The sequence below is a fragment of the Cervus canadensis genome, chromosome 1 (genome assembly GCF_019320065.1).
Source record: "Cervus canadensis isolate Bull #8, Minnesota chromosome 1, ASM1932006v1, whole genome shotgun sequence".
NCBI lineage: Eukaryota > Metazoa > Chordata > Mammalia > Artiodactyla > Cervidae > Cervus > Cervus canadensis.
In genome coordinates, this window is record NC_057386.1 from 45,120,037 (window position 1) to 45,129,100 (window position 9,064).

Genomic DNA, 9,064 nt, shown 5'->3' on the forward strand with positions numbered 1-9,064 from the left:
AGTCCCCCTCTTTTGCAGTTTTATATTCTCTTGTCACTGCATTTTCAAAAAACTAAACCGTTAAAATTAATGTGAATAATATATCTTACTGGACCCAACATATCAAAATATCATTTCAACATGTAATTAACAACATATCTTACAGTCTTTTTTTGATAATACGTCTTCAAAATTCACTGTGTTTTACACTTATAGCACATCTTGATTTGGATTTTTTTTTTTTTTTTTTTGCCACACTGCTTGCAGGATCTTAGTTCCCTGACCAGGAATTGAACCGAGGCACAGCAGTAAAAGTGTCGAGTCCTAAGCCACTGGACTGCCATGGAACTCCCCATGGATTTTATTTTAATTGAAGTGCAATTGATTTACGTGTTTTGTTAGTTTCATGTGTATAGCAAAGTGACTCAGTTATAGATACGTGTTTTCTCAGATTCTTTTCCATTATAGTTCATTACAAGATATTGGGTATAGTTCCCTGTGCTATACAGCAGATCCTTCTTGGTTATCTATCTTATATATACTGTGGATATGTTCATCCCAAACTCCTAATTTATCCCCCCCCCCACCCCCCTGCCCAGCACATCTCAAAAAGGACTGGCCACATTTCAAGAGCTCAACAGTGATGACAGCATCTAACAGCACAGGGACAGGGAAAAAGTCAGACGCAGTCTAGTGGACTTCCAAAACACTGTAGTAAATGCAGTGACATTATGTTCAGGATTGCTCAACCTCCAGAGTTGGACTTGAACCTCCAGTGACCTTCCAGCCCCAGACCTGTTCATGCTGCCAAACACAAGAGACTTTGCCCACTTCAAACAGTGACCTCATGGCTGGCCTCAACCAACCAAACAATACAACCAAAATAAAATTCATCCTCTTACTCCAAATACCTCCTGCTCTCTCATTTTCTCTCAGTTGATGGCACCATTATCTACCTGTTCATTCAAGTCGTCTATATTACATCTTCAGACAAATGAGCACTTTACCTAGAAATTTAAATGCTTATCAAACGATGCATCCATCCCAACTAACTGAGCTTGTCCAGGGCACTTACTTTCACATGCGAGTGTGTGCTCCTCTGTTCTTTGTCTCGTCACAACAAGAGGGGGAGGCACAGAACCGAGGAGCATACACTCGCCTGACATCTATGGTGCCGTGACTCGGGTTTAACCTGGCTGAAACAACCTCCACGCGGAAGAGGCCAAGTGCAGCAGGAGCCCAACTCAGTGAAGGTCCCGCGGTAGAAGCAGAACGCGAAGAAAACCCAGCGCAGAGGAAGGCCCGTCGTGCTAGAAACCGGGGCAGCGAAAAACGAACTCAGCAGAAAGCCCACGCGGCTCAGCCTCAGATTCCAGAAGACCTCCGGTTAGGGTAGGAGGTCCTCGCTCCTATGGCTGGAAGGACATGCCTAACAATTACAGTCTCTTGTTTCCCGTTTCCTTGAACTCCCCCGCGAACAGGCAGGCGGCAGGGGGCGCAATTGAGGGACTCTGGAGAGGCTACTCTTCGGTGTGTTCCAAAGGCACTATCTGCTGAGCCCCAGTAGCGGTTACCCAAGCCGGTGGGCATTCTTCTGTCCTTACTCTTTGTGCCAAAAATCAGGCCAATGAAAACTGAGCACAGGTCAGATATCTAGCAAATTTTCCAGCAGGCTATGAAGGGGATTCCTTGGCACATTCTTCCCACTGCTTTTTCCTCCTGTCCTTCAGCTCTCTATCCCGGGACGCAAGCCCGACCAAAACCCAGGATGCCCGACTCAGGCTCTGAGGTCTTATTGCAAAAATTCAGTAAGAGACAAAGTGGTAAGTGGGAGGTGCATTTGTTAGGATTCAGAGAGAAGCACATGCTTCAGGGTGTGGGCCATTGCTGAGGGCAAGGGTTCAGGTCGTGGAATGCAGCCTAAGTTTTGCAAGAGCGAGGTTAATTCATATACTAATGAGTGGGAGGATCATCCCAGCTATTGGGGAACCACCCACTTCTCCCTCTGTTGACAGTGCCTTAGGGCTGTTCTGCCACCTCTGGGTGTGTCTTTTGGTTTACAGATTTCATTGGACCCAATTGACTTTAATCGGTTTATGTTATGCCCTGGTGCTATGTCATTCTTTCAAAGGTTGTGCTCTATCCCCACTTCCTTCCTGTTTCATGCTCCTTTCCTCAGCCCCATCCGGGCCCACAATGTTGCCTCTACAATCTACTAGAGGGATAACCAGAAAATAGCTGGCCTTGGGAGGGAAGAACTGTATAATATCCAACCCCTCAGTCCTACCTAGCATTGGTCACACTGGAGATCTTGGGGACGCCCAAACTCCAGTCCGGAGGTCCCAGGAGGTCATCACGCCTTGACCTGCCTAGGGATCTGGTCCTCGAAAGGTTGTCACGCCTCAGCCTTTCGGGGATCCTCTAGTCCCAAGGGTCCCAGGAGGTCGTTATGCCTCGACCTGCCTGGGGATTCGATCTCTAGGAGGCTGTCACGCCTCAGTCTGCCTGGAGATCTGCATCCTGACCTGGGGACGCCTGGCTCTCAGGTTGCCACAGTACTAGGTAGGATGAGCTTACATCACGGTATCTATTCCCATCCACGGTGGACAAACTAGCAATGAGTTACAACCCCTTAATTCTATCCAGCACTGGTCACACTGGAGATCTTGGGGACGCCCAAACTCCAGCCCGGGGGTCCCAGGAGGTCATCACGCCTTGACCTGCCTAGGGATCTGGTCCTCGAAAGGTTGTCATGCCTCAGCCTTGCGGGGATCCTCTAGTCCCAAGGGTCCCAGGAGCCCGTCACGCCTCGACCTGCCCGGGGATTCGATCTCTAGGAGGCTGTCATGCCTCAGCCTGCCTGGACATCTGCATCCTGACCTGGGGACGCCTAGCTCTCAGGTTGCCACAGTACTGGATAGGATAAGCTTCAAAAAGCCTATTAGTTTTTTTCTTTTCCTTTTCCTCCCTAACATGACTGTTTTTCAGATGGGAAATAACCAATCCACTTCCCGGCAGACGCCCTTGAGATGCATCCTTGATAACTGTTCGATCCTCTAACTCTGAGGAGGAATCGTTTAAAATTCTTTTGTGCCACTGCGTGGCCACCGTATCCACTGGGGGCAGAGGAACACTGGCCCAAGGATGGGACTTTAAATTACAATACCATCCTGCAATTAGAATTCTTCTGCAAAAGACAAGGGAAATGGACAGAGATCCCCTATGTCCAAATTTTCTTCAGACTGAGAGATATGAAGGAACTTTGTCTTAAGTATGGGATTGTTGTACGCCCTAAAAGTGACCCCACTAGGCAAATGGTGTTAGGCACAGGCAACCAAGAGAAGGAACCTCCCCCCCCCACCCCCCACCCCCACCCCGTGAAGGCTCATCTCCGACAGCTCCTGAGTTGCCTGGTGCTTCTTCCTTGTATCCAAGCGTGCCTGCATACCCAGGAGCACCCCCTCCACAAAAGCCAGCTCAAATATGTCCCTTAGTTGAAACTGGAGGAGAATTCGGACCAACCCGCATCCATAAACCCTTCTCCCTCTTAGAACTAAGATCAAACAAGACCTGGGAAGCTATACAGATGACCCAGGCAAATATATAGATACGTTCCAACATATTACCTTGGCCTTTGACTTGATGTGGAAGGACATCATGGTCATATTTAGTCAAACTTTATCCGACCCTGAACACACTAGGATCTTAAAGGAAGCCCGGAGGTATGCAACAGGGCTTCACATGTCAAGCGATAGATACCCAGGAGGGGAAACTGCAGTCCCCTCCTCCGATCCTAACTGGAATTATAATGACCCTGAGCACATCTGGGAAAGGGATCATTTTCTAATCTGTGTAAAGGCAGGACTGAAAGCAGCCCAGCAAAAAGTAATCAGCTATGCTCGGGTCTCAGCAATAACTCAGGAGTCCAATGAGAACCCCATTGCCTTTCTAGAAAGGCTAAAAGAGGCCCTCCAAAAGTTTACCAATTTGGACTTAGACTCTTATGAAGGACAGGTGATTTTAAAGGACAAATTCCTGTCCCAGTGTGCATCAGATATCAGAATTAAGTTACAACAGCTGCAGCAGCAGGACCCTGCTGCCTCTCTAGATGAGATGATCCAGCCAGCCACCAATACCTTTTATAACAGAGAACAGGAGAAGGAGGCCAAGGCCCAGGAGAGGGAGAGAAGGAAAGAGACAAGGCATGCCCAGATGCTGGCCACCCTCCAGGGAAGCCCTATGGCACACCCCGAGTCCCTGAAGGACAAGGCAAGAGGCAAATGCCTAATCTGTAGACAGGCGGGGCATTGGGCCAAAGAGTGTCCTAACCTGACAAGTCTCCTAGAACAGCTTGCCACAAATGCCATCAACTGGGACACTGGGCGGAACTCTGCCCTGGGGACCCAAGAGCCTCAAGATCAAGCGCCAAGCCTTCCCTCACAATGGTTCAAGAGGACTGAAGGCCCGCTCCAGCCAGCCCGCCTGTCACAGATAACCATCATGGGGCTGGAGCCAAGGGTGCAACTGGATGTGGCAGGTAGGTCCGAGAATTTCTTGGTTGACACAGGGGCTACCTACTCTGTCTTGATCTCCTACTCCGGAGCCCTCTCCTCCCAAACCTGTACCATTTTGTGTGCTACAGGAAAAGCAACTACTAGAAGATTCACCCAAGCACTTCTTTGTTGCTGGGATGGACAGATATTTTCCCAGCAGTTCCTGATGGTCCCTGAGCGTCCTACTCCCTTAATGGGAAGAGACGTACTCACTAAACTGGGGACCACCCTTGTGATGGGAAGCTTTTCAGCCCCTAGGGCCCTATAGCTTCTGGTTACTACTGAGGAACCCATTACACCTCCAATAGAGAGAGAGCAAAGACTATGGGAGGACAAAATTAACCCCCAGGTGTGGGACCAGGGGATCCAGCCCACCAAGCTGAATCGGTCATCATTGTCCTCCGAGATCCCACTGGGTTTCCTAACCGGAAACAATATCCTCTCAAATGTAGGGAGGGACTACAGCCTTTAATAAATAAATTCCTTGCTTGTGGGCTATTGGTCCCCACCAGTTCGCCATGTAACACCCCAATCCTCTCAGTAAAGAAAAAAGATGGAACCTGGCGAATGGTTCAAGATCTCTGGATTGTAAATAAAGCCGTGGTCCCCCTCCATCCCACAGTACCTAGTCCCTATGTAATCTTGGGAGAAATCCCACCCAGTGCCAAGTGGTTTACAGTCTTGGATCTCAAAGATGCATTTTTTTGCATACCACTAGCTAAAGAATCCCAATATCTTTTTGCCTTTGAGTGGGAGGCCCCAGGAGAAAGACACCAACAGATGACTTGGACAGTATTACCTCAGGGGTTCAGAGATAGCCCCCACTTGTTTGGACAGGCCCTTAGCCGGGATCTCCTAGATCTGGACCTGGGACCTAATGGGAAAATATTACAATATGTAGATGACCTACTAATCTGCTCTCCAGATGAGAGAAGTGCCCAACAACATGCAATTCGGGTTCTAAACTTTTTGGCAGAAAGGGGATATAAATTCTCCCGTGCTAAGGCACAGATGGTCGAGACAAAGGTCACTTACCTGGGAGTTCAGATTATACATGGGTCCAGGAGGCTGTCCTCTGATCCCGTACAAGGAATCCCCCAGTTGCCCTCCCCCACGACTTGAAAACAATTGTGAGCTTGCCTGGGACTAACTGGGTACTGTAGAATCTGGATACCCAACTATGGTCTAATTGCCCAGCCCTTATATAAAAGCTTAAAGGGACGAGATGATTCAATCCCACTAATGTGGGGAACTCCTCAAAAGAAGGCAGAGGCTACACTAAAACAAGCCTTAACTCAGGCACCTGCCTTGAGGTTGCCAGATCCAAAAAAGCATTCCAACTTTATGTCCATGAAAGAGAGGGAATAGCCTTGGGAGTGTTAACTCAAAGGTTGGGATCTGAGCCCCAGCCTGTAGCTTACTTATCCAAGAGACTTGATCCAACCGCCCAAGGCTGGCCCCCCTGCCTTCGAAATCTTGCAGCTATTGCAATCATGATAGAAGACTTTTTGTTTATGTCAATGACCTCTTCCTAGATCCAGAGGTTCAGACCCTCCAGTCTTATACCATGGCCTTTGGGCAATTCCAACAGGATATATGCTTGTGGGGTATGAACCAGGACCCAAAAGACGCTAAGGAGTCACCACTATATGCTCCAGGGACTCAAGTCCTAATTAAAGTCTGGAAAGATGGGTCCCCAAAGGCTCAACTCCAGCCCACATGGAAGGGCCCCTACCCTGTAATACTTTCTACTCCCACAGCAGTCAAAGTGCCAGGACATGACTCCTGGATTCACTACTCACGAGTCAAGCAGTGGAAGAAAACAGAAGAGGACACTCAATACACCTGTGAGCCCCTGGGAGATCTCAGATACCTATTCAGAGCTACAAATGAGTGCCATTCTAATAAACAATCCCAAAATCTGGTCTCTGGGGATAAGATTTCTCAAGACAGCTCTAAAGAGCCAACACAGCTTGGCAGAGATTGTACTCCAAAACAGACAGGAGATAGATCTTCTCATCCCTGAACAAGGAGGGACTTGAGCCATCCTGGCAATGTGAATTTGAAATTGGCTAATGCCCCTACTAGTCCTTGTTATGCCATACTGACGCTGCTAGTGATTGTTCCATGTACTGTCAATTGTCTAACCTGTCTTGTCTCTGCCCAGGTCAAGCTACGGCATGCAGCGCCAGTTCAACAAAGATAGAAAACTACAGCCAACCACGGAAAATATCAGTCACCCTTAGATGGCCACCACTATAAGGACTCTGAGGCCTGAGACTAGCAAGAGGGGGAGGCCCAATGCCCCTTGCCATCCGAGTTCAGCAGGAAGTATCCAGAGAGACTTCGACGCCCCTATTCCCAAAGAATTGGGCCTCCCATCCCTTGAGGGGGGAATGTTAGGTAGTTAGAATAGGGAAAAGGAGTCCAAAATGGCGGTGGCTAAAAGACCTGGAAGGGAAAGCCCGCAAAAATAGAACAAAGGAAGGTCCAAGGACCTCTCTCTCTCCCTCTCTCTCTCCCTCTCTCCTCTTCCCGTCTTTGGATCGAAGTGCCCTCACACCTCGAAGATGGATTTTCCTGCTATCATCCAAATAAAAAGAGCTGTAACACTGAGCTATAACACTGATTTATTTAAGAGCTATAACACGGTCTGTCCTCCGAGAGCTGTGACCCGTCGAGGGGCTTTAATGTCCGTCACTCCAAATCTTTGTTGTGACGAGACAAAGAACCGAGGAGCATACACTCGAGTGACACTTGTATCGTTCAGGCACTAAGTCTTTCGACTCTTTGCAACCCCATGAACTGTAACATACCAGGCTTCCCTGTCCTTCACCACCTCCCAGAATTTGATCAAACTCAGGTCCACGGAGTCAGTGATGCACCCTTGTATGGTGCCATGCTGATCTCTGTGTCATTCCATTTTCATGTTCTGCCCAAGCCAGCACTGGTTGACTAATTCCCTCACTGCTTCCTAAGGCCCTTAATAGCTCTCCATCCTCTATATAACAAAGGGCATGATCTTTTTAAAAAATTTTTTGGCTGCACTCCAGGGCATGCAGGATCATAGTTGCCCAACAGAGACCCAACCTGCACCCTCTGCTGTGGAAGCCAGGAGTCTTAACGACAGGATCTTTTTTACAGAGCACAGAATATTCCCCAGGGTCTGACCTTTGCTTACCTAACAATGCCCAGTTGCTCTACCTTTCCTAGACTGTGAACAAGTTCTCTCACCTCCTCTGAGTCTGCTATCCTTTTGTAAAAACAGCCGTTCCAATCTCTCAAAAAGTTGACCTTAAAGTTAACCTGAGGTTTAAAATAAATACACTTAAACAACACACCATCAAGGGTTTACTGTACCCATGACTCCTTAATACTGATACTGATTATCTGTATCTATCTGATACTGATACTATATCTGTATCTATCCAGTGTCCCTTTTCAATTCAGTAATATTTACCAAATACTTACCATGTGCTAAGCACTTTGCAGGACACAAGACAGAGAGAATACAGAAAAACAGAATAAATCTTTGCTTTCCCCGAGCTTATTACAATATAGTCTCTCAACCAGTACCTTTCAGTTCAGTTCAGTTCAGTTCAGTCACTCAGTCATGTCCGACTCTTTGCGACCCCATGAATTGCAGCACGCCAGGCCTCCCTGTCCATCACAAACTCCTGGAGTTTACTCAAATTCATGCCCATCGAGTCAGTGATACCATCCAGCCATCTCATCCTCTGTTGTCCCCTTCTCCTCCTGCCCCCAGTCCCTCCCAGCATCAGGGTCTTCTCCAATGAGTCAACTCTTTGCATGAGGTGGCCAAAGTATTGGAGTTTCAGCTTCAGCATCAGTCCTTCCAATGAACACCCAGGACTGACCTCCTTTAGGATGGACTGGTTGGATCTCCTTGTGGTCCAAGGGACTCTCATAGAGTCTTCTCCAGAACCACAGTTCAAAAGCATTAATTTTTCGGCGCTCAGCTTTCTTGACAGTCCAACTCTCACATCCATACATGACCACTGGAAAAACCATAGCCTTGACTAGACGGACCTTTGTTGGCAAAGTAATGTCTCTGCTTTTTAATATGCTATCTAGGTTGGTCACTTTCCTTCCAAGGAGTAAGTGTCTTTTAATTTCATGGCTGCAATCACCATCTGCAGTGATTTTGGAGCCCCCCAAAAATAAAGTCTGACACTGTTTCCACCGTTTCCCCATCTATTTCCCATGAAATGATGGGACCAGATGCCCTGATCTTAGTTTTCTGAACGTTGAGCTTTAAGCCAACTTTTTCACTCTCCTCTTTCACTTTCATCAAGTACCTTTAAGGACTAGATAATCTCTAACATAAAGAGCAAATGAGGTAAATTGGCAGGGGGTAGGGTAAATGCCCAGAAGTTGAGAACAGTATGCGCCTCAGGGCGCCCCCACATCCCGGCACCTCTGCTTTCTCCAGTCGCAGTGGCACTTCGCGAGCCAAGCCCATGGCCCAAGACCTAAGCCCTGGGCCTCATTCAGAGCACCCAGGCCACCTC